This window comes from Lycium barbarum, chromosome 1 (assembly GCF_019175385.1).
Source record: "Lycium barbarum isolate Lr01 chromosome 1, ASM1917538v2, whole genome shotgun sequence".
Taxonomy (NCBI): Eukaryota; Viridiplantae; Streptophyta; class Magnoliopsida; order Solanales; family Solanaceae; genus Lycium; species Lycium barbarum.
Window position 1 is genome coordinate 38,901,660 of NC_083337.1, and position 22,795 is coordinate 38,924,454.

Consider the following 22,795-nt stretch of genomic DNA (forward strand, 5'->3'; position numbering starts at 1 on the left):
GAGAAGTCTGAGATGGAACCTCACTATGGGACTCGCCCTCTTCCATCTCTGTCGGTGGCTCCCGTTCAGTCCTTCTTTCGGCTACCGTCTTGCCCTTCTGGGCTGCTATAGTCTTCCTCTTCATAGGCATTACTGAAATCATAACACGCAATTAGGAAAAAGAAAGACCTGATATCATGGCTCTATCGCACGATCTAAGATTAGAAGGAAAGGTCAATCATTCCTAAATGCCCTGCAACCTCCTGTTTATAAGTGTCGCGAGCTTTACACCCATAAACAAGACTCTACTGGACACGACTGGTAGACACTCCCTAGGACAAACTGCTCTAATACCATTTTTTCCACGACCCAACCAGAGGGCAATGACGGGCACCCGGAGCTAACACACTGAGCACCTCTAAACATACATCTCATAAACATTTCTAAGTGGGCCACATAGGCAACTAGTGAATATCATCTCTAAAATAGTTATCAACAGCTATGTCCATAAGTGTAGGCCAACAAGGATACCAAATATTATACAACAATAAGAACTAATGACAATTAAGGAACATCTAGCTACATACATCTGTCTACGAGCCTCTAAACAGAATACGTATGACGATAAGGACCAATACCAAAAGAATGCAACTCCGAAGTATGTGGAGTGGTCCTGAGAATCCTCTCATAAATCACCTACGGGTCAAATCTGTGTACCTATTTACCTGCGGGCATGAACGCAACGTCCACAAGAAAGAACGTCAGTACGAACAATGTACTGAGTATGTAAGGCATGAATATCAGCATAATAAGAAATATAGAACATAACATGAGATAAAGATAACCTGCAGATCTGATTGCCTCATACGACGGATACCATGCACACTTAGCTTTCTTTAAAATAAAAACATTCCTCATATATATAAATAATAGTGCTGCGAAACGTGCAGTCCGATCCATAAATAAATAATAGTGTTGTGGAACGTGCAGCCCGATCCATAAATATTGTATCTTGCTGTGGAATGTGCTGCCCGATCCATATATCATATCATCATTTTACATATATATTGCCGCGGAATGAACGGGCCGATCCATTAATCCCATATATCCCGCGTCCGGGCATCTCGTGTCCGGGACGATATCCAGCAAATCAGATGGCTATGCGTATATAACACCTCACCTTTCCTGTTACCCCATATGTATATGTGTATATATATATATATATATATATATATATATATATATATATATATATATATATATAACATAAGTAGCATGCATGAGAGCCTAAGTAAAAGTTATCACTTTATCGGAGTGACGTAAGGTCGGTAACCTCCTATGTATATTATAGAACAATTATCATCGCTTTACCACACCTTGAAGGAACAATGATTATAAGGTGAGATCAACAACAATGAGTGGAATCAAGAAAATCAAGAAATAAGCTCAATAATCTCATCTTAGCATTAAAATCATAAACTTTGAAACTTCTAGGAATAGGATCATCATCATCATTTTCATCATGGAAATATAATCATCTTTAGCGTCATCATGAATCTTTAGCTCTTGGAAATGAGGACATTATGGAAGACTTGTATGGATTCACAAGAAAGAAGTCATCATTGTCATCATGGTCCTCATAGAAAATATCTTGTCTTTAATATCATAAAACCTTGAGAATCATGAACTCCTAGGTTTTCGGAAACAAGAATGTTATGGAAGACATATATGGAATCATAACATAGGAATCATGCCTTTAGAAAGAAAGGGACAAGCCTTACATAACTGATTGATTTCCTACCACTTAACGATTTATCTCCCGATCTCATAATTCTACATTCGAGAGAAGTCATACTATGGTTAGATTTATAGTCATGTACCTATCTCAAATCTTTAAATTAAACTTCTTTAGAATTCTACAAAAATTCGGGCAACATCTCCCTAGTTTATATGCCTAGCCCGAAATCACGATTCAGCAACCAGCAACAAAAATAACCATACTAACATCAACAACAACATTATCAATAGCCAAGTATTCCATAAAACATCCCACACGATGTTTATCTAATATTTCCACCAACAAATTTACTATACGACCATTTAATAGTTCTATCTCCTAATTAAACTTAAATCAATACCAATAAGGAAGAATTCATACCTTATTCTCGCTAGAACCGTGATATCTTTAATATCCACCTTGGATTCAAGTCAAAATCCCTCGTAATATGATATTATAGTTGTAACTATATGCTGTCCGAACCGAAATCAGGGGGTTAGACTTGATTTGGACTTAAAATTTGGTGTTGGAAGTTGGGGGAGAATTTTCCAGAAAGTTAGAGAGGTCTTTGGGAGTGTTTGAATCAGAAATAAGGGGTTAATCCCCCTTATATAATGTTCCCGATTCTGTCCTAACCAACTTAAAAATTACTCAGTGCGTTCACGCTGGGTATTGGCGCATTCACGCTGGGTCATCTGTCACCCTTTCTGCGTGTTCGCGCCATCTCCTTGCGCATTTGCGTAGAGCATTTTTTTGGCCTACCATCCCAACTTGTAACATCCATATCTCCTTGGTCCAATACCGTATCGATGAGCGGTTTATTGTGTTAGAAACTAGAATTCATGAACTCCACTTTAGGCTCTTGTTTTGCCTCAAAACTCCTCATTTACTAAAAGATATTCCTTCCTCAAGTAGGGCCAAAATTACCCCTCATATTCTCTCCATCATCCAACAAACTTAATTTCCTTGATTCACTTGCCCTTCAAATCCTTCTATCGTTTATTATATGAACTTAAACCCTCATAACATAAGATAAGCGCATCAAATCTCATGTATCATTGGATGTAACTCTAATGTCCATACTTGAAATAGCCAACACTCATAAATCTCAATGTACAGAGCCACGGGGTGTAACAAATGGATTATGAGTTAGCTTTACCACCATGCCTGTCAGGTGTTCATCTGGTATTTCATGTGTCCATGCTAAAGAGGTACCATTCAAACAGTTGTTATATCATTTGTTGGGACATCGTGTTGCTTGATGATAATTTGTCTTATGAGGAAGAGCCTATAGCGATCTTAGATAGGAAAATGAGAAAGTTGAGATCAAAAGAGATAGCTTCAGTTTAGGTGCGATGGCAACCTCCTGTTGAAGAGGACACATGGGAGACCGAGTCTGATATGCGTACCAGATATCCCCAGTTATTTACCAACTCAGGTACTTTTTCCCGTTTCTTTTCCTTTGTCGTTTGAGGAGGAACGATTATTTAATTGGCATCTGATGTAACAACCCGTTTAGTCGTTATTGTTGTATACGGTGAAAACCGGATATGAGTCTCCGGAGAAACTATGGATCGAAGGAAGAAAAGGGCCGGGAGTTCGCACGAGGGGCGTCACACCTTCCCGGATAAGCGCTTTAATCGAAGCTGAGCAGAGGCGCCCTTTGGCCCGATTTCTATGCCACCGATGGTTCGGGGACTCTTCCTGAGGGTTCATCACCGTTGATCCGGACAACCGTTTGCCCGTGTATCCGTTGGTCCGTTATGACCGTTGCTGAAGCGCACCAGTGGTGTCACGTCATGGTCGGCCACCAAGTATGCGTGTGTCAGACGGCGCCGTCAGTCCAATCCCACCAAATCCGTGCAGGGGCTGTCCTTTTTATTGATATTTTATTGATTCATATTGTATGAGGCCCATGGGCTCACTGCTATAAATAGGGCATATCCACCTCCCTTAAGGGGGTTAGGCTATTATTACTTTCCAAGAACATTTGTAATAGAGGAACTCTTGTATACTAATTCTTCCATCATTTAATTCGGCCAAGGCCGCCTGTTATTGTGATTAGTGCATTTCATCTATCAAGTATCATACATTGCTCACAAACCTTTATATCGCTAACCTTCAAATATTTTGTTTTCTTTGTCTAGTATACATCAAGAACAAATCACATATCCTATACCCACCTATAAATTTAATTGATTACCCGAATCCGGGGTAAACAGTTTGGCGCCCACCGTGGGGCTAGGATAATAGTGGTTTTTGGCCTTGATTTCTACCATATTCATCAAAGCCAAAAACGTCACTACCCATCTCTGTGAAAACGGTCCAAATGGCTGACATCGAGCAATCCGGTCATGTCAATAATACCGAGATTGTGGCGGAAAACGAAGGGAGCGGACTGCGGGCATTGCCGAACCCCACTGATCCGAACCCCGTTGATTCAAGGGAAGGACTCAACCGGCAAAATACCGTAGATCAAGAGAACGCTGTCCCACCGGCAACCGACCCCCTAAACACTCATCATTCCGTTACATTGTCCTGGGATCGTGGCCGGGGAGAACCGGACGCACCAAACGATGGCATTAACTTGCGATTAATCTTTGAAATGTTGCAGGAACAAAGGGAGGCAATCGCCGAGCAAGGATTAGAGATTGCCCAACTGCAGAGCGGAAAGGGTGAAGCTGGGCCTGAAAAAGCTAAGGGTACAGCGGAAATCGGAAGGAACGAGCCACGGGTGGTCGAGAGTAATGATTCTGGGGCCGGTTCCTCTACCGAGGTTCTGAAGATGCTCGAAACTTTGGCGCAGCGAGTGGATTCCGCCGAAAAGAGGGTCAAGATGTACAACTCTCGGGTGGATCAGATACCGGGGGCTCCACCTTTGCTAAAAGGGCCAAACTCAAAAAGGTATGTTCAAAGGCCTTTTCCTCCGAGTGCGGCCCCCAAGTTGATCCCGAAGAGATTCAAGATGCCGGATATTCAGAAATACGACGGCACCACGGACCCGCATGAGCATGTGACCTCATACACCTGTGCTATTAAGGGCAACGATATGGAAGAAGATGAGATAGAGTCAGTATTGTTGAAAAAATTTGGAGAGACTCTATCGAAGGGGGCATTAACGTGGTACGACCATCTACCCGAGCATTCGATCACTTCTTTTGAAATTCTCGACGACGCCTTCGTCAAAGCCCATGCCGGTGCCATAAAGGTGCAGGCCCGTAAGGCTGATATTTTCCGGATAACCCAAAGGGACGACGAGCTACTGCGGGAGTTCGTCACCCGGTTTCAGAGGGAGCGGATGGAACTCCCCCCGGTGCCACAAGAGTGGGCCGCGCAGGCTTTCACAAAGGGCCTCAACATGCTAAGTTCGGTGGCTTCGACCAAATTGAAAGAACGTTTGCTAGAATACGAGGCCGTAACATGGGCCGACGTCCACAATCGGTATGAGTCAAAGATTCGGGTGGATGATGATCAATTCGAGCTCCCACCGGTAAGGATCAAAGTAAATAGAGGTTTCGAGGCACCAAGGAAGGGATACGAAACGAAGTCCGAATCATCGAAAGAAAGATTTCGGCCATATCCACATTCGGAGAGACAAAATGTCAGGTCAGAAAAGTTAATCGAGAGTCCAAGCCATTTCTCTGGACGGGGCAGCAAGCGGGTTGAGCACCCGTCGAACAGTCGGGGACTCTCGTTTAGGAGCGATGCCGGAAGTTCCGCCAGTAATAAGGTTCCGCCAAACATTTCGGAGTACAACTTCAACGTTAGTACTTCGGGACTTGTCTCGGCTATTGGGCGTGTCCCCGATGTAAGATGGCCTAAACCATTGAGGTCAGACCCGGGTCAGCGGGATCCAAGCGTAGTGTGTGAATATCACGGAACCCACGGTCATAGAACCGAAGATTGCCGCCAATTGAGAGAGGAGGTAGCCCGGTTATTGAAAAATGGCCACCTCCGAGATCTGCTGAGCGAGCGGGCCAAAAATCATTCTAAGGAAAGGGAATCTTATCAAAGGCCCGAACCTGTCGAACCCCAACATACGATCAACATGATAGTGGGGGGCATTGACGCCCCTCGAGGGCCGGTAATGAAGCGGACGAAGATTTCTATTGTTCGTGAGAAGCGCACTCGAGGTCATTCGACCGAGGGATCTATCTTCTTTAATGACGAGGACGCGGAGGGCATCATCTAACCCCACAATGATGCGTTGGTAATTTCTGTACTTGTCTTTAAAACTAAGGTCAAACGTATTTTGGTTGACCCAGGTAGCTCGGCCAACATCATCCGATGGAGAGTGGTTGAGCAGTTGGGACTGCTCGGTCAGATTGTACCAGTGGCCCGAGTGTTAAGCGGGTTCAATATGGCAAGTGAAACCACGAGGGGAGAGATCTCGTTGCTCGTAAACGTGGATGGCACCATTCAACAAACGATGTTCTATGTGATCGAAGGGGACATGAAATATAACGCGTTATTGGGCAAACCTTGGATACATGGTATGAAGGCGGTTCCTTCAACACTGCATCAGTTGTTGAAATTCCCCACTCCGGAGGGGGTGAAAACCATCTGGGGCGAGCAGCTCGCAGCAAAGGAAATGTTCGCAGTAGATGAGGCAGCTTCCCGGCCTGAGAAGCCGGCTCAGTAAGAGATGGGTACATACGGAGGGGAGGTCCCCCAATAGCAACTAAAGTATACTGGACCAGGTCCAGTGCACGAAGAGGACGACTTCGGGATGCCCAGATCCTTTGTCATGCCGGATGACTCGGACGCGACCAAGTCAACCGTGGAGGAGCTGGAGCAGATCATCTTGTTTGAGTTCTTACCAGACAGAAAGGTATACCTGGGCACGGGGCTCCCCCCGGAGCTCAGGCGTAAGTTAATTGAATTTCTTCGAGCTAACGCCGATTGCTGTGCATGGTCGCATATAGATATGACAGGTGTATCACCGGAGATAGCATCACACAAACTCAGCTTGGACGGGAAATTTCCCTCGGTCAAGCAAAAAAGGAGGCCCATGTCAGAGCCAAAGCACGCCTTCGTGAAATACGAGGTAACGAAGATTTTGAATATAGGTTCCATCCGGGAAGTGAAATACCCGGATTGGCTTGCTAACGTGGTGGTGGTGCCCAAAAAAGGTAATAAACTTCGAATGTGTGTCGATTATAACGATTTAAACAAGGCATGCCCGAAGGATTCATTTCCATTGCCTCACATCAACAAAATGATCGATGCGACGGTCGGGCACGAAATGTTATGTTTTCTCGATGCTTACTCCGGGTACAACCAGATCCGGATGCACCCGGAGGACCAAGAGAAAACATCCTTCATCACCTGTTATGGGACGTACTGTTATAACGTCATGCCTTTCGGATTAAAAAAAGCCGGTGCAACTTACCAACGCCTAGTTAATGGGATGTTCGAAGAAAAAATAGGGAAAACGATGGAAGTTTATGTTGACGATATGGTTGTTAAGTCCCTGGAAACAGAGGACCATTTAAATCATTTGCAGGAAACCTTCGATGTACTCCGCAGATACAACATGAAGCTCAACCCCGAGAAATGTGCCTTCGGTGTCAGGTCTAGTAAGTTCCTGGGATTCATGGTGTCAAACCAGGGAATAGAAATCAACCCGGATAAGATCAGGGCCATCGAGGACATCGAGGTCGTGAACAACATAAAAGGGGTGTAGAAGCTCACCGGGCGGATAGCGGCGCTGAGTCGCTTCATTTCGAGGTCCTCGGACAGGAGCCACCGTTTCTTCGCTTTGCTCAGAAAGAAGAACGACTTCGTTTGGACGCCGGAGTGCCAAGAAGCCCTAAGGGAATTGAAGAAGTATTTATCCAGCCCCCCGTTGCTGCACACGCCGAAGTCCGATGAGCCACTCTTCCTCTATTTAGCAGTCTCCGAAATGGCGGTAAGCGGCGTTTTAGTCCGAGAAGAATCAGGTACGCAATTTCCTATCTATTATGTAAGTAGAACTTTGGGGGATGCGGAGACCCGTTATCCCCATTTGGAAAAACTGGCCTTAGCATTGGTAAGCGCTTCCAGAAAGCTCAAATCTTATTTTCAATGCCACCCCATATGTGTGGTAACCACTTACCCTTTAAAAAGCATCATGCATAAACCTGAGTTATCCGGTAGGTTAACAAAATAGGCTATAGAAATTAGCGGTTACGATATCGAGTACAAGCCTCGGACTGCCATCAAATCCCAAATCTTGTGGCAGATTTTACCCCGGCCATGGTCCCCGAGGTCGAGAAGGAACTTTTGCTGACCTCGGGAAAGACCGCGGGCATTTGGTCTCTACATACGGACGGGGCCTCGAATCTTAGAGGTTCCGGCCTTGGGGTTGTCCTTAGGACCCCGGCCGCGGAGGTCATTCGACAGTCCATTAGAACTGCTAGATTGACTAACAATGAAGTCGAGTATGAGGCTATGATTGCAGGTTTGGAATTGGCTCGAAGCATGGGAGCCGAAACAATCGAGGCAAAGTGCGACTCGCTTCTGGTCGTGAACCAGGTGAACGGCGTATTCGAGGTAAAGGACGAACGGATGCAGCGGTACCTCGAAAAACCGCAGGTGGTGCTTCATCAATTTAAAGAGTGGACCATGCAGCACATACCGAGGGAGCAGAACAGCGAAGCCGATGCATTAGCAAACTTGGGATCCTCGGTTGAGGGAGAGGAAATCAACCTCGGGGCAACGGTGCACTTATCAAACACGGCCATAGAAACCGGGCACGCCGAAATATACATAATGGGCTTGACCTGGGATTGGCGCAATAAGTACATCGACTACTTGCGTGAGGGGAAGCTCCCAAAGGACCCGAAGGAGTCACGATCGCTACGAACCAAGGCTGCCCGCTTTTGCTTGGTGGATAGTCAATTGTACCGACGGTCCTTCCTCGGTCCTTTAGCTAAGTGTTTGGGCCCCGGTGAAATGGAATATGTGATAAGAGAGGTGCACGAGGGGACCTGCGGCAACCACTCCGGTGCACAAGCTTTGGTTCGGAAAATCGTCAGGGCCAGTTATTACTGGAACCGGATGGACGAGGACACGAAAACTTTTGTCCACAAATGTGACGGGTGTCAGAAGCATGCTCTGATGATTCATCGGCCCGGGGAGTTGCTGCATTCGGTCATCTCACCTTGGCCTTTCATGAAGTGGGGAATGGACATTGTTGGTCCGTTACCTCGGGCACCATGTAAGGCCCGTTTCATTTTGTTTATGACTGACTATTTTCTAAATGGGTTGAAGCGCAGGCCTTCGAAAAGATAAGAGAAAAGGAAGTCATCGACTTCATATGGGACCACATCATCTGCCGCTTCGGCATCCCGTCTGAAATAACCTGTGATAATGGCCCCCAGTTCGTGGGTGGCAAGGTCAACAGTTTCCTCGAAGGGTTGAAGATCAAGAAAATCGTGCCAACCCCATATCACCCATGTGCAAACGGGCAGGCAGAATCAACGAACAAAACGATAATCCAAAATCTGAGGAAGAGACTTGAGGCATCGAAGCATAATTGGAGGGAAATACTCCCGGAGGTGCTCTGGGCTTACAGAACCACATCCAAATCAAGCACGGGGGAAACCCCATTCTCATTGGTTTACGAAGCCGAAGCCCTCATCCCCGTGGAGGTTGGCGAACCGACCCTCCGTTTCAGATATGCCACCAAAGAATCAAACGGGGAGGCTATGGCCGTGAAGCTCGACCTCGCGGATGAGCTACGCGAAGGAGCGTCGGTCCGCATAGCGGCACAAAAACAGAGGATGGAAAGATATTACAACCGAAGAGCCAACTTTCGGCATTTCCAAGTGGGGGACTTGGTTCTTCGAAAAGTCACATTACATACAAAGAACCCCAACGAGGGAAAGCTAGGACCAAACTGGGAAGGACCGTACAGGGTAACCGGTGTAACGGGCAAAGGATCATACCAGCTGGAGTCCATGGATGGGCAATGCCTGCGCAACAACTGGAACATAGCCAATCTAAAAAGATACTACTGCTAAGGTATGATCTTCCCACATACTTTTTGTTAACCGTATTTTTCTTTTGCAGGAAATCAAGGACAGCACAAAATTAGAAATTTAGGACTGAAAGCACGTGTTGCACTCTTTTCCTTAGTGCGGTTTTGTCCCGAAATGGGATTTCCGACGAGGTTTTTAATGAGGCAACAAGTACAGCGTGCTACGCAACAAAGATGAAGGGCCAGCACTCGGACATACGAGGTCACACCTTCCGAGTGGGGGCTTGATAACACTCACCCGACCTCGAAGCTCGGATAAGTATTAGGGGGGGGGGGGGCACAACATCCTCATCCAAGCACGCCACGATAAAGAGAAACGAAGAAGCTCAGCATTTGCCACGGCAAAAACGAAGGCTGGCCACCGGTCATCGCCTTCGATGTAAGGACCAAAACGATCATAATGAATCGTGTCCCATTCAGCATTAGCCACGGCAAAAACGAAGGCTGGCCACCGGTCATCGCCTTCGATGTAAGGACTAAACGATCATAATGAATCGTGTCCCATTCAGCATTTGCCACGGCAAAAACAAAGGCTGGCCACCGGTCATCGCCTTCGATGTAAGGACCAAACGATCATAATGAATCGTGTCCCATTTAGTGTTTGCTACGGCAAAGATACAAGAAATAAAAATTCTCATATGTACGAACATTTACAATACAAAGACCATGGCATTGGTCGTATTTTGGCGTTGTCCAATTTATACGCCCTACACCGGGCACTGTGGTCGAAATTCGACAAGGTCAACGAGGTCATTACGAACCGGTCACAAAAAATGCCGATCCTAAAGAGGCGCCTATCACGGGCACGGAAAGATCCGAGGTCACAAAACATCTTAGTAGGCCCTACGGGCAGAATTAATCAATGACTACGGGTCATCTTGTCCGAAAAATAGACCAATAATTCAAAGCAAAATAAAAACAAGCACTCAAATGAAGAAACAAGAAAAGTGCAATTTTCATATATACAAAAGGTACTTTTACAAAGAACACTTTCACGTAAAAGGTCAAAAAGCCAGCAAAGGCAAAAGGGAAAAGCCAAGTAAAAATCCTATGTTAGATGACTGGAGGCAGAATGATCGGACTCGGTTCTCTCGGAATCGTCTGAATCAGACCCGAGGGCGTGGTTTTCCTCCTCCTCCATTCCTTTGGCCTGGTTTATCAGGGCCGAAAGATCGGAGAATCCGTGCTCGGCTTCTTCGAGGGTGAGCCGCCGAGACTTCCACTTCTCGTACTCGGCGACGATGGCAGTATGAGCCTCGGCCGCCTCCACGCCTTTCCAGGCTTCTTCTAAATCAGCCTCTGCTTTAGCTAACTTAGTCTCCAGCTCGGCCCGGTTCGCCACAACAATATTCCTCATGTGAACAGCAGCTTCTAGCTCATCCTTAAGAACATCGTTGGCGCTCACCGCCTCCTCCAGCTCGGCTTTTAAGCCCTCACATATCCGAGACCGCTCCTCGGCTTTCCCTTCGAAAACTCTCATACATTCTTTATACAGAGCGGTGTCGGATTCCAGTAGCCGGTTCCTCTCGGCTAGGCCCGCTGCATCAGCCTTCACCAAATCCAGTTCCCCCTGGAGTTGGGATACGGTGGTCTCCAGCTCGTCCAGCCTCGACGAAAAATGGGCTTTGTCTCGGCTAAGGCCAATCTTCTCAGTCTCGAGGCTTCGGTTATAATCGGTCATGGCGAACAATTCACTCTTCAAACAATGATTTTCGTCCTTGACCGCATCGATCTCGGGACGAAGGTTGGCAAGAACAGCCGCCCGACCCAACTCTTCCTCTTTTTCTCGGAGAAGATGCTTATATTTCTCCGTTTCTCGGCCTTGGGCATCTAGTTGGCCTCGAAGATTGTCCATCTCGTGTTGGGCACGGATGAAGGCCTCATTAACCAGTATCACACTCTGCAAGAAAAACAAACATGAAGAATCAAACAAAGTGAGCATAAAGCCTGCTCATATATAAGGGTGGCTGAGGGTCTTACCCGGTTTCCCGCGTGCATGCCTTCGTTCATAAGGCACTGCCAGGTGAACCCGGTCATTTTACGCTTGGCCGAGTCGGAGACAAGAGGCCGTAAATAGCTTGCTACTCCCACCGGGCGCGATAGAAAGCCGCAATCCTCGGGAACAGTGATTACGGCCGATCTAGTCCTTCTTGGTTCTACACTCGGGGCTGGGAAGATGGTCACCAGGTTATCTCTAGAGCCAGATTCTGACTGTTGGTTAGCCGGCCTCGTGGCCCGAGGAATTGGCAGATGGCCGAAACCCGCAGTTTCACCGGTAGCAGGAGGAGTGGTTGAAAATATATCTTCAAAATATTCAGCCCTCGGAGCTGGGGTAGATGAACTTGGCGTGGACTCAATGTTTCTGGCAAAGACCGGGGGCTCCGCAGTGGAAACAAGTTCATGGTCAGGAGACGGATGAGCGTGAATGGGGGCTTCGGTCTCCGGAACTGGGGCAGTTCTTTGATCGGCTGCAGTGACAGCCGTTTCCCCGGGTCCCTTCCTCCTCTGCAGGGGAGTATCTTCCGGAGAAGTTTCACCTGAAATGTCGACAAAATCAACTGACCGGAGAGGATCCGGGGAAAGGATTTCTTCCGCACCTGAAGGAAGAACGGAAATCAAGAGACCTTCGTTGACAGAAGGCAAAGGCGGAACGGAGGCGGTCTCCTCGGGTACTGGAGCCGTTGACGGAGCTGGGTCGACCCTCCGAACTATGATGTCGGGCTCCGCTTCTTCTCTCGAGGGCCGGGCAACACTTCTTGCCTTCTTCTGTTTGGGCGGTTCCCCCTTTTCGGAGGGTCGTTTCCTTTTGGCAGCTTCGGCAAGAACACGGGAAGAACCCGCCGTGTCGAACGCGGACGCCGGAGCAAGGGAAGCGACCCCCGACTCCGATACGGATGCCACCGATCCCTTCGGCAAACCTGAACGACAAAGGCATAGGCAGGGTTGAGAAACTGACGACCGCGAATGGCTAAAGATGCAACAGAAACGAAGGAAAGTCAAACGTTACCATGATTTTGAGCAATCCATCGACCACGTGACAAATGGGCCCATGTTCGGTCCTCATAGGGAAGCTGACCGAGGAGTGTCGTGACCCATTCACTCAGATCACGAATAACCGGGGGAAAAAATCCGTTTGCTGCAAAAAATAAGGAAAGGGCAATAAGGAAACAACACTAAAAACGGCTAAACAAGTAAGGACGATTGCTCAAAGGATCGAACTTACGCTTGTCGTTCCACTTCTCCGGAAAAGGTAGATGAGCGGCCGGGATTATGTCCTCGGTTATTACCCGGACATAGCGTTCTAGCCACCCCCTGTCCCGGTCTTCGTCCATCTTCGAGAAGAACGGGTTCCGGCTACGCTTGGTTAGTTTTATGACACCGCCCCGGAATATTCTCAGAGAATACAGGCGTATTAGGTGGCCCAGCGAGAATTCCTTCTCGGCTCTGTTGGCCAGTAGCCGGAGGCAAGCAATGACCCTCCAAACGATTGGGCCGATCTGTGCCAAAGTCACACCATAGGTCCGGCGCATATCCAGTATAATCGGATCAATCGGGGGGTCGAGTTTAAGGGTAAAGGGATAAGAGTACACGTACAAGAACCATTCCCGGTGGTCGGTAATGGATTCATCCGGCCCGGGTGCAAAAACCCTCACTGGGCGTGTGTTCCACCCGCAGTCTGCCCGGACTATGTCAAGCTTATCCTCGGTTATGGAAGAAGGATATCGCCTTACGTCGTATCCCCGGTCTGAGACGGCAGAGGGCTTTTCCACCTCGAGGTCTTTATTGAAGTTAAATTTGGCTGGTATAATATCTGAGGCCGTAGTCTCGGGGTTACTCCTTTGTTTAGTCGGAGACACAGTCTCGGCCCTCGGGGATGAAACCGAGGGAATTTCGGGAGAAGTGGTTTCAGACATATTATAAGAATGAAGGGAAGGGAATTTCGGAAGATAATGCAAAGGAAACGAAGGAAACGGTGATTTGAAGAGCAACTGGAGCAAAAGGCAGTTGGCGAGAATGGTGACAAAATTAATCTCCCTTTCACGTAAACATAAGCGAGGATTTAGTAGTAGATTTGTTGTAGAAAGGATGAAGGTAGAACATAGAGGAGAGAAAAAACGAAAGAGAAGATCGTAAAAGTGAAAAAATGAGGAGATGAGGGGCTTTATATAGGCATAAAGAGGGGAACGGTTATCGAGGAGGGCCAATCGGGGATCGCCACGTGCCCCATCATTAATGCGAAGCGACCCGAAATGACGTGCAAAAGGCGGTTGGCAGGAGCGGACCATCCGGAGCAGGACACGTGGCCGTCGAAGGAAAAGGTGTGACGCAACTATTCCTGCCAAAATAAGGAGATAAGAATAGGCTATTCGGGAGGTCGGTTGTATGATTCATTCACTTCCTGTTACTCCGATGGATCGTTGGCCCGGGAAGTGTGGGGGCTATCTGTATATGGTGAAAACCGGATATGAGTCTCCGGAGAAACTATGGATCGGAGGAAGAAAAGGGTCGGGAGTTCGCACGAGGGGCGTCACACCTTCCCGGATAAGCGCTTTAATCGAAGCTGAGCAGAGGCGCCCTTTGGCCCGGTTTCTATGCTACCGATGGTTCGGGGACTCTTCCTGAGGGTTCATCACCGTTGATCCGGACAACCGTTTGCCCGTGTATCCGTTGGTCCGTTATGACCGTTGCTGAAGCGCACCAGTGGTGTCACATCATGGTCGGCCACCAACTATGCGTGTGGTAGACGGCGCCGTCAGTCCAATCCCACCAAATCCGTGCAGGGGCTGTCCTTTTTATTGCTATTTTATTGATTCATATTGTATGAGGCCCATGGGCTCACTTCTATAAATAGGGCATATCCACCTCCCTTAAGGGGGTTGGGCTCTTCTTACTTTCCAAGAACATTTGTAATAGAGGAACTCTTGTATATTAATTCTTCCATCATTTAATTCGGCCAAGGCCGCCTGTTATTGTGATTAGTGCATTTCATCTATCAAGTATCATACATTGCTCACAAACCTTTATATCGCTAACCTTCAAATGTTTTGTTTTCTTTGTCTAGTACACATCAAGAACAAAGCACATATCCTATACCCACCTATAAATTTAATTGATTACCCGAATCCAGGGTAAACAATTGTGTTTTTGACCCATTAACTCCCGTTGACCTTTCCCTGAGCCCTGCTAGTATGATTTTGATCTTTGGATATAGGTGGCACATTTCTCGAGGTAATCGAGCGAGTTTTATAATGACTTATGAGAAATAGAACCTTAGAGTGAAAAACGGTTGGCCGGTAGTTGACTATTGGGTAAACAGACCTTTATCAGAAATCTGCCAATTCTGTGAGGTCTAGAGGGTCGATTATGACTTGGTGGGAAGTTTAGTTCAGTTTCTGAGGAACTCGGGAAAGTTTGGGTTAATGGTTGGAAAGTTAGTTTTGGGAGATTGGATGTTGACCCAGTCAAATAGACATCTGATGGAAATTTCAAGACCACGAGTGAGTCCATAGCATTTTTTATGTGTGTGTACATGTCTGGTTTATACCTGGGAGGTCTCGGGTGATTGTCAGGATTTGGGAAGGACTTGGTGAAAAAAATAGGAAATTCTAGTTTCTGGTATCTCACCCCAGCGAGACTAGGTGTGCCCCGACCGAACCGCCTCAGTGGAGCCTGGTCCACGGCCGCGGAAAGTTGGATTCCTTGGGAGTCCACAGCGGACGGTATTCCGCTGGAGCAGATGCCCAGTAGCGGACGTTTTTCGCTACGGCGGAAACCGCTGTTCCAGAATTCATTAAATGCTAAGTTAAACCCTTCATTTCTCATTCCCAAAAATTATTTCTCCTAAGTGTCTCAAGGGCGATTTGAGGTGTTTCTGAGTGAATTCTTCTTGAGCTAAGTCTCTCTAACCTTGTTATCCATTATTTACCTTTCCTAAGCTTAAATTAATGGTGGAAATCTAGAAAACTAATGGAAGAATATGAGTCTTGGCCTTAACTTTGTTATTTGAATTCTAGGCTTCAATTGTGAAATTAATTGATGGATTTGACTAATCTAAGCATGGAATTTCTTTAATTAGTAACCAATAAGCTTGAATCTTTCATTCTAGTTGATAAATTGAATATGGAAAAGTTAGGGTTTATGCCTAAATTGGGGGTTTTGCTTTGAATGGTGAAATTGATCAATACTTGAGCTAAATTAGCAATTGGAGAGTACAATTGGATTTCTAGAATGTTGGGTTACCTATTCCATCTTTGAAATACTCATTTTACCCTTGTAGGCCTGATTTCACTATTTTCCTTAGTTGTTTTTTATTCGGACGAATGTATAGCAATATGGGTACCGTTGTTTCCCGTTTCTAACTTAGAATTCGATAATGGCTAGACTTTGAGTATTCAGAGGCTCTTTGAAAGGGCAAGGCTCAGATCTGATTGTTCGTGGCACCAGCTCGGCAGCGAGGTAGGTTACGTCTTACCTTTTGGTTAGACTCTAGTTAGCGAAGCGTATGTAAAGTTAGTTATTGACGAAGAAAGCATGTTACACCTTCGGGTATGAAGTTGGGATGGAATCCTTAGGTTGGTATTGTTGTTTATTTGTGGGCTTATCGCCTCTTGTTGTGTATTGGTTTGTTGCCATGTGTGTGGTATTGGACTTGTTACTTGGTCGCCATATTGTGGTTGTGAAATGGTTGCCTCTCACTTATCTCAACATTATCATTGAGGAAGGAAAGAACTTGATTCGATATAAATATTGTGATATGTGTCCACGTAGAGGCACGATTGGGATTTGATGTGATTACACTTGATCTTGATATTATGCATTGCAATCGTACTCATTTTCATGATACATTGATATGATCTGTGATTTGTATTGATGATGATAAGTGAGAGGGAAACATCTAATATTTTGGACAGACTTGATATAGTATCCATCTCTGGGCTGTGTGCGGAATGGCTAGTGATATGGAACCATCTCTGGGCTGTGTGTGGAGTGGTTGGTGTTGTGGAAGTCATCTCTAGGCTGTGTGCGAAGTGACTAGTACATGGACCTCGCAGGTCCCCCATGGGTCATGACTATTGAGACGTGGAAGTTATCCATCTGTAGCATTTGTGTACGGAGACAAACATTTGGCCAGTGCATATCATTGCAGTGTATATGCACTCATTACTTCATTCATATATTACATTGATTCTGCCTTGATATTCCTATTACTGCGTTATTTGTTCTTGGACTGTGTTGTGATTGTACTTGATTTTTAGCATGCCTATCTTCAGTTCCTTTCTTTTATATGTGTTATGAAACTGTTGTCGGCCTATGATATACCTACTAGTACATAGAGTTTGAACAGATACTACCTTACTATACTTTTTTTTTAGTGCAGATTTCGTGACAGGCTCCACTTCTACCCCTCGAGAGTGATCCTGATGCTAGGCTTAAACGTGTCCAGGGTGAGCATCTGATGAGCCCGCTGCTCGGAGACTCCTCTACCTTCTGTCTTTTCTTATTCCCATTCTGAGACAGATATTTATTTCCAGACTTGTATTTCTAGACAGTTGTATTTAAATTCTCTTGTACTATTCAGACCAGATCTAGGGGTTGTATATTTAGATTTCACATTGCTATCTGTTTATGATTTTAGACTTGTATTGCTTCTCATTTATTGTTTACAGTGTTTGGATGAATGACTAAGGAACGGGTTCTCCTACCAGGTGAGAAAGGGTAGGTGCCCGTGCAATCCGTGATTTGGGTCATGACAATATACATGGATTTAAAGATCAAGAATATGTACAATCCTCAACGGTTAGAAGAATTATTAGAGGAAAGCTTTAGATTTACCAGGTAGGACGTTCATTTTCCTTTGTTACTTTCTGTGAGTATTCATGAAAATTTATATTCAAAAAGAAAAAAATATATTAAGCACCACTCTATATTGTATTTCTCATGTACTTTCAATAATTTGGATGAGGCACAAAAAATATGAAAGATTAAGAGATGAGGTTTTCGTACGAAACCATAAGCTCTGAGTGATCTTTGCTTGAAGTAGTCTCAAACATTAACATTTGATGCGTTAAATTTGTTGAAGTTGGTAGGGGTGGGCATAGTTTGGGCCAACTCGAAAATCTAAAAATTTTATTCCTTATATTTAACCCTACCCATATTATATGCGCTCAATACTAATTAGTCCAAAGGTCCAATTAATAGATAGTACGCGACACACATTATAATATTAAGTCCAATATAAAATTTTCTTCTAAATTAAATATAATATGGCTTGCAAAGCTGGAGTACTTCACTACATCAAGAATAAGACAACTTCCAACGAAATATAGGAAATAATGTAGAATTGAACTATGTGACTTGATATCTTTTGGTTTAGTGGTAACAATTTGTCACAACCCAACCGGAGGGCCGCGACGGGCACCTGGTGCTAACCCACCCGGGCACCTCTTATCATACTTTCACATTTACATCTAGGTGAGCCACATAGCTAATTCATACTTTCAATCCATTATTCATACTAACCCCATTGGGCAACGATACATACATATATATATATATATATATATATATATATATATATATATATATATATATATATATATATATATATATATATATATATATATATATATCACCATCAATAACAATGCCCATATCAATGTACATAAGCCGACGAGGCTAACAAAATGATATACACAAGACTAGCCGACAAGGCCAAATACATCTAACCATATACACATGTCTACGAGCCTCTAAGGAGAGTATGTCATATCATATAGGACCCCGCTATGCCCATAAATATGTACACAAAAGAATAAATACCAAAAGTTGTAACTCCGAATGAAATGGAGCTCCGCTATGTAGTCCCTGAGTAATAAGGCTATGGATCAAGTCTGTCTCCCTGGCCACCTGCGGGCATGACGCAGCGTCCACAAACAAAAGGACGTCAGTACGAAGAATGTACTGAGTATGTAAAGCATGATCAACATCATTATAGAAGCATAATAAGCAACATAAGAAATAGCATAAGATGGGAGGTAGTAGATCTAACGTCATAGACACTTACTTGCTTTTCATAGGGACTTTCCATTTCTAATGCGTGATTGTGTACATACATCCATATCTGTATCCGTACTCGTATCCGTACTCATTTACATTTCTTATCCGTAATCATATTCATATACATATTCATATTCATATACATAGCATACCCGACCACGAAGGTTCGGTGTTTCGCGTACCCGACCATGGCTAGGCTCGGTGATTATACATACCTGGCCCTACCAAGGCTCAGGGTTACACATACCTAGACCTAACAAGGCTCAGGGTTATCCGTACCCAACTGCAGTAGTGCGCGTGCAATACATATATATTCTACCCGATCATATAAGCTCGGGGTATCATCATAGTCATACATAGACACATATACATAAAAGCTCATAAGCATCTTTAACATTATTACTATCGTCGTTCATTACATCTATCCTTAGAGGATTACTCGTCATATGAGGAATTTAGTACAATCGTAACGTATCGAGAATTATGAGCTTAGTAGCTTTTGAAGATATCATCATTTGGAGGACATCATAGGCTCATAGAAGATTAGATATTTGGCCAAAGAACCATGCCTTATGAAAGAAGGGTTAGCCTTACATACCTTTCCATTCAACTATTCTACCACTTGCACGTTCTCCTTCAATGCTCACGTTTCTACCTTCATTAGAGTTATACTATCATTAGAAAATCGATAGCTTAGCATACATGACTAAAGCTAGAGAAAATTGGACAGCACTTCCCCTATTTCGTCAACTTCCACTATATCACAAAACAACTCCCAAACAACCACCATAATACCCACAGTATCATAATCAAGTATTCACATTCGATTTAGCCTTCAAAATCCATCCTTGTGTTCAACTTCATACCAATTTTTGCACATTTTCATATAATGCGTCTTCCTCACCATTATTACTTTCCATAGCAATATTATACCCATATTATACTAAGAATCATAACTCAAGTTAGCGTACTACTCAAAAACCTCATAAAAACTACATTTAGAACTCATCTTCCACTTTTTCCTTCTACCCAAGTTGTTCAACAAATAAACATTCTTGATAATATGTAATAAGTATGAAAACTAAACTTTTATCTCGTAAGAATGAGCTTTGGAGCAAGCTATCAACTTATATGAATACCCTAGCTTCAATATCCAAAGAATTCTTGGAGCTTATTAACCCTAGCAAGACCTCTAGCACATGGGTATCTTGATTCTTGCTCATTGATATTTAATCTCTCTTGGATTTTGCCTTGGATTAGTTTACGGAGTGGAAGAGAGTGTTTTTAGAGATCCTTTGGATCTGATTTGGTAAAATAATATGTCCAAATGAAGTGGAACGAAATATATAAAGCAGAACTTAAACTCCCGTCGGCCAATTTTGCTCCCATTTTGACGGGCCGTATAAATTCCTACGGACCGTCAAAATGGTCCGTAGAACTGCCCAGTCAAATATGGGTCACTGTGACCATTTGACGTTGGGCTGTGTCATTTTGACAGACGGCAGAATTTTCTGCGGGGCGTCAAAATTCCTGCGGGCCGTCAAATGGTCCGCAGAAATTTTCTGCTCAGACAGTCTATCGTAGAATAGCCATAACTTTTTACTCAGACGTCACATTGACGAGCGGTTTGTTGCGTTGGAAACTAGACTCGATGAAATCCAATTTGGAAAAACGAAACACACCAAAACTCCTCATATTCTAGGAGAGATGCCCCCACCAATTTGGACCAAAATTCTGCCCGAAAATTTACCAAGTTTTACCAAAGTTCCCACAAACTCAATTCCTTTATTTATTTGCTCTTAAATCCTTCCATAGCTCATTTCATGGGCTTAAACCCCTATAACCATAATATGGGAACATGTAATCTCATATATCCTAAGGTAACTCCCGTTTCCGCGATTAGGACAACTAACGTCTAACGAATCTCAGCGGACGAAACTACTAGGTGTAACATTCTCCCCCTCCTAGAAACATTCGTCCTCGAATGATAGACTCTTGGGGATTCTACAAAAATCTCGCCAGAGTTTCCCCTATAATATGGCACTACCATCCTGCACATCAACCCAAAATACATCGCCTCACATGGTTATAACAACCCGATAATAACCATGGCCACACACAACCAAGTAAACATCAAGAAAAGCATTACATACCTTAGGTTAATGGCGTCCCTGCCTGAATCTCTTTTGAAGGTGAAAATAAATGCAGGTACCTGGACTTCATGTCCTCTTCGGTTTCCCAAGTCATTTCCCCTCTATTATTATTATTTTTCCATTCAACTTTAACTGAAGCTACCTCGTTGGTTCTGAGCTTTCGTGCTTGCCTATCTAAAATGGCAATGGGGACTTCTTCATAAGTCAACTTTTCTGTCACTTGAACATCCTTTACTGGCACGATCCTCGTAGGATCTCCAACACATTTACGAAGCATCAAGACATGGAAAACTGGGTGAACTGACTCCAAATCCGTAGGTAGGTCTAATTCATAAGCCACTTGGCCTATCTTGCGTACAATCTCACAAGGTCCAATGTACCGGGGACTAAGCTTGCCCTTTTTGCCAAATCTCATGATTCCCTTCATTGGCGACACCTTCAAGAATACCCAATCTTTCACTTGAAATTCTAAGTCTCGTCGATCCTTTTTCTTGCTCAATAATGATATTAAGTTTTACATGGTTTACAAATCTATCCCACTTTCTTTCTTCCATATGACCATGATAATGGTATTGATTTACATCTGTAGAGTCTACATAAATTCAATCCGAGATGTCTTGTCATAGGTGTCCCTCGTCGACTCATTCAAGACTTCATAATTTTCGAGAATTTCATAACCCTCTGGTAAGCTGTTGGAAATTCGCTATAACCACAATGATATAAAAATGAAAGTTCCAAGGCACAATATTCTTCTGGTAAAACCCCCTTTATTCAATGATCCTATAGAATTCATAAGTAATCTAACCCACCTCAGGGATATTGTAGTTAACATATAAAATATACTTATATCACATCCAGAGTAATTGTCCTATTTGTCCTTAATGATAATTCTGACTCAACATTATGACTTAATTTACCATATATTCTCCCTCAACTAACCCGGAGTATCACAAATACACTATTCTTGTTTACCCCCTACTCCTCTTTGTACATACCCCATTGGTTTCATTCTCGATATGTAAATACTTACAGGCTACATAACCGTTCTTGTGTGATTCGTGTACGAACATCTAATCTTATCTGTAAACTTCCCTTCCTTTGGTCCATTCTATTTTACGTATCTCACATATACCAAAACTAGTTTGTCTATCTGATGTAACTTATCTCGTCATACTCTTTTCTCTCCTTTATTAGTCCCCTGATTATCACATCTTATATTCTATTATACAAAACTTTATGGCTCTTCTTATTTGTCACTTACAACTCGCAGTATCATTAACAAACGACTCTACTGTCAATTCCCTCACCTCTATTCCAGTATAGCATCGCTATCCTTTACAATATTCCTCAAGTTATTTGCTCCCAATGTCATGTTTTCAAGGTTTTCACGAATAATTTTCAGTACAATCTCAGATACCCGCTCGATTCTTGTTCACTTATTTACTATCTATTAGACTCATTTCTACATAACTTTCACTTTTTGTTTTAGAGTCTATATCTGTCACATCTTAGGATCCATCATTTCAATCTCTACACCTGTATTTTCCTTACTCACTTCCCCTCTTAAGGATCTTACTTATACCATTCTCAAATCCGTAACCTTACTTTAAATCTTGAATTCATATATCCCTTTCCTCAATTCCCTTATTATACTGCATCATATTCATGTCATCTCCTATAATTTAAAGCTATGGTAATTCATGTGTGAAGTCTTAACGTGCTCATCTCGCAATTTTGTAATCAAGTAATACAACCAACATAGCACCCCAAACAAGGATGTATTTTACTTAGCTCAACCGTTAGTTA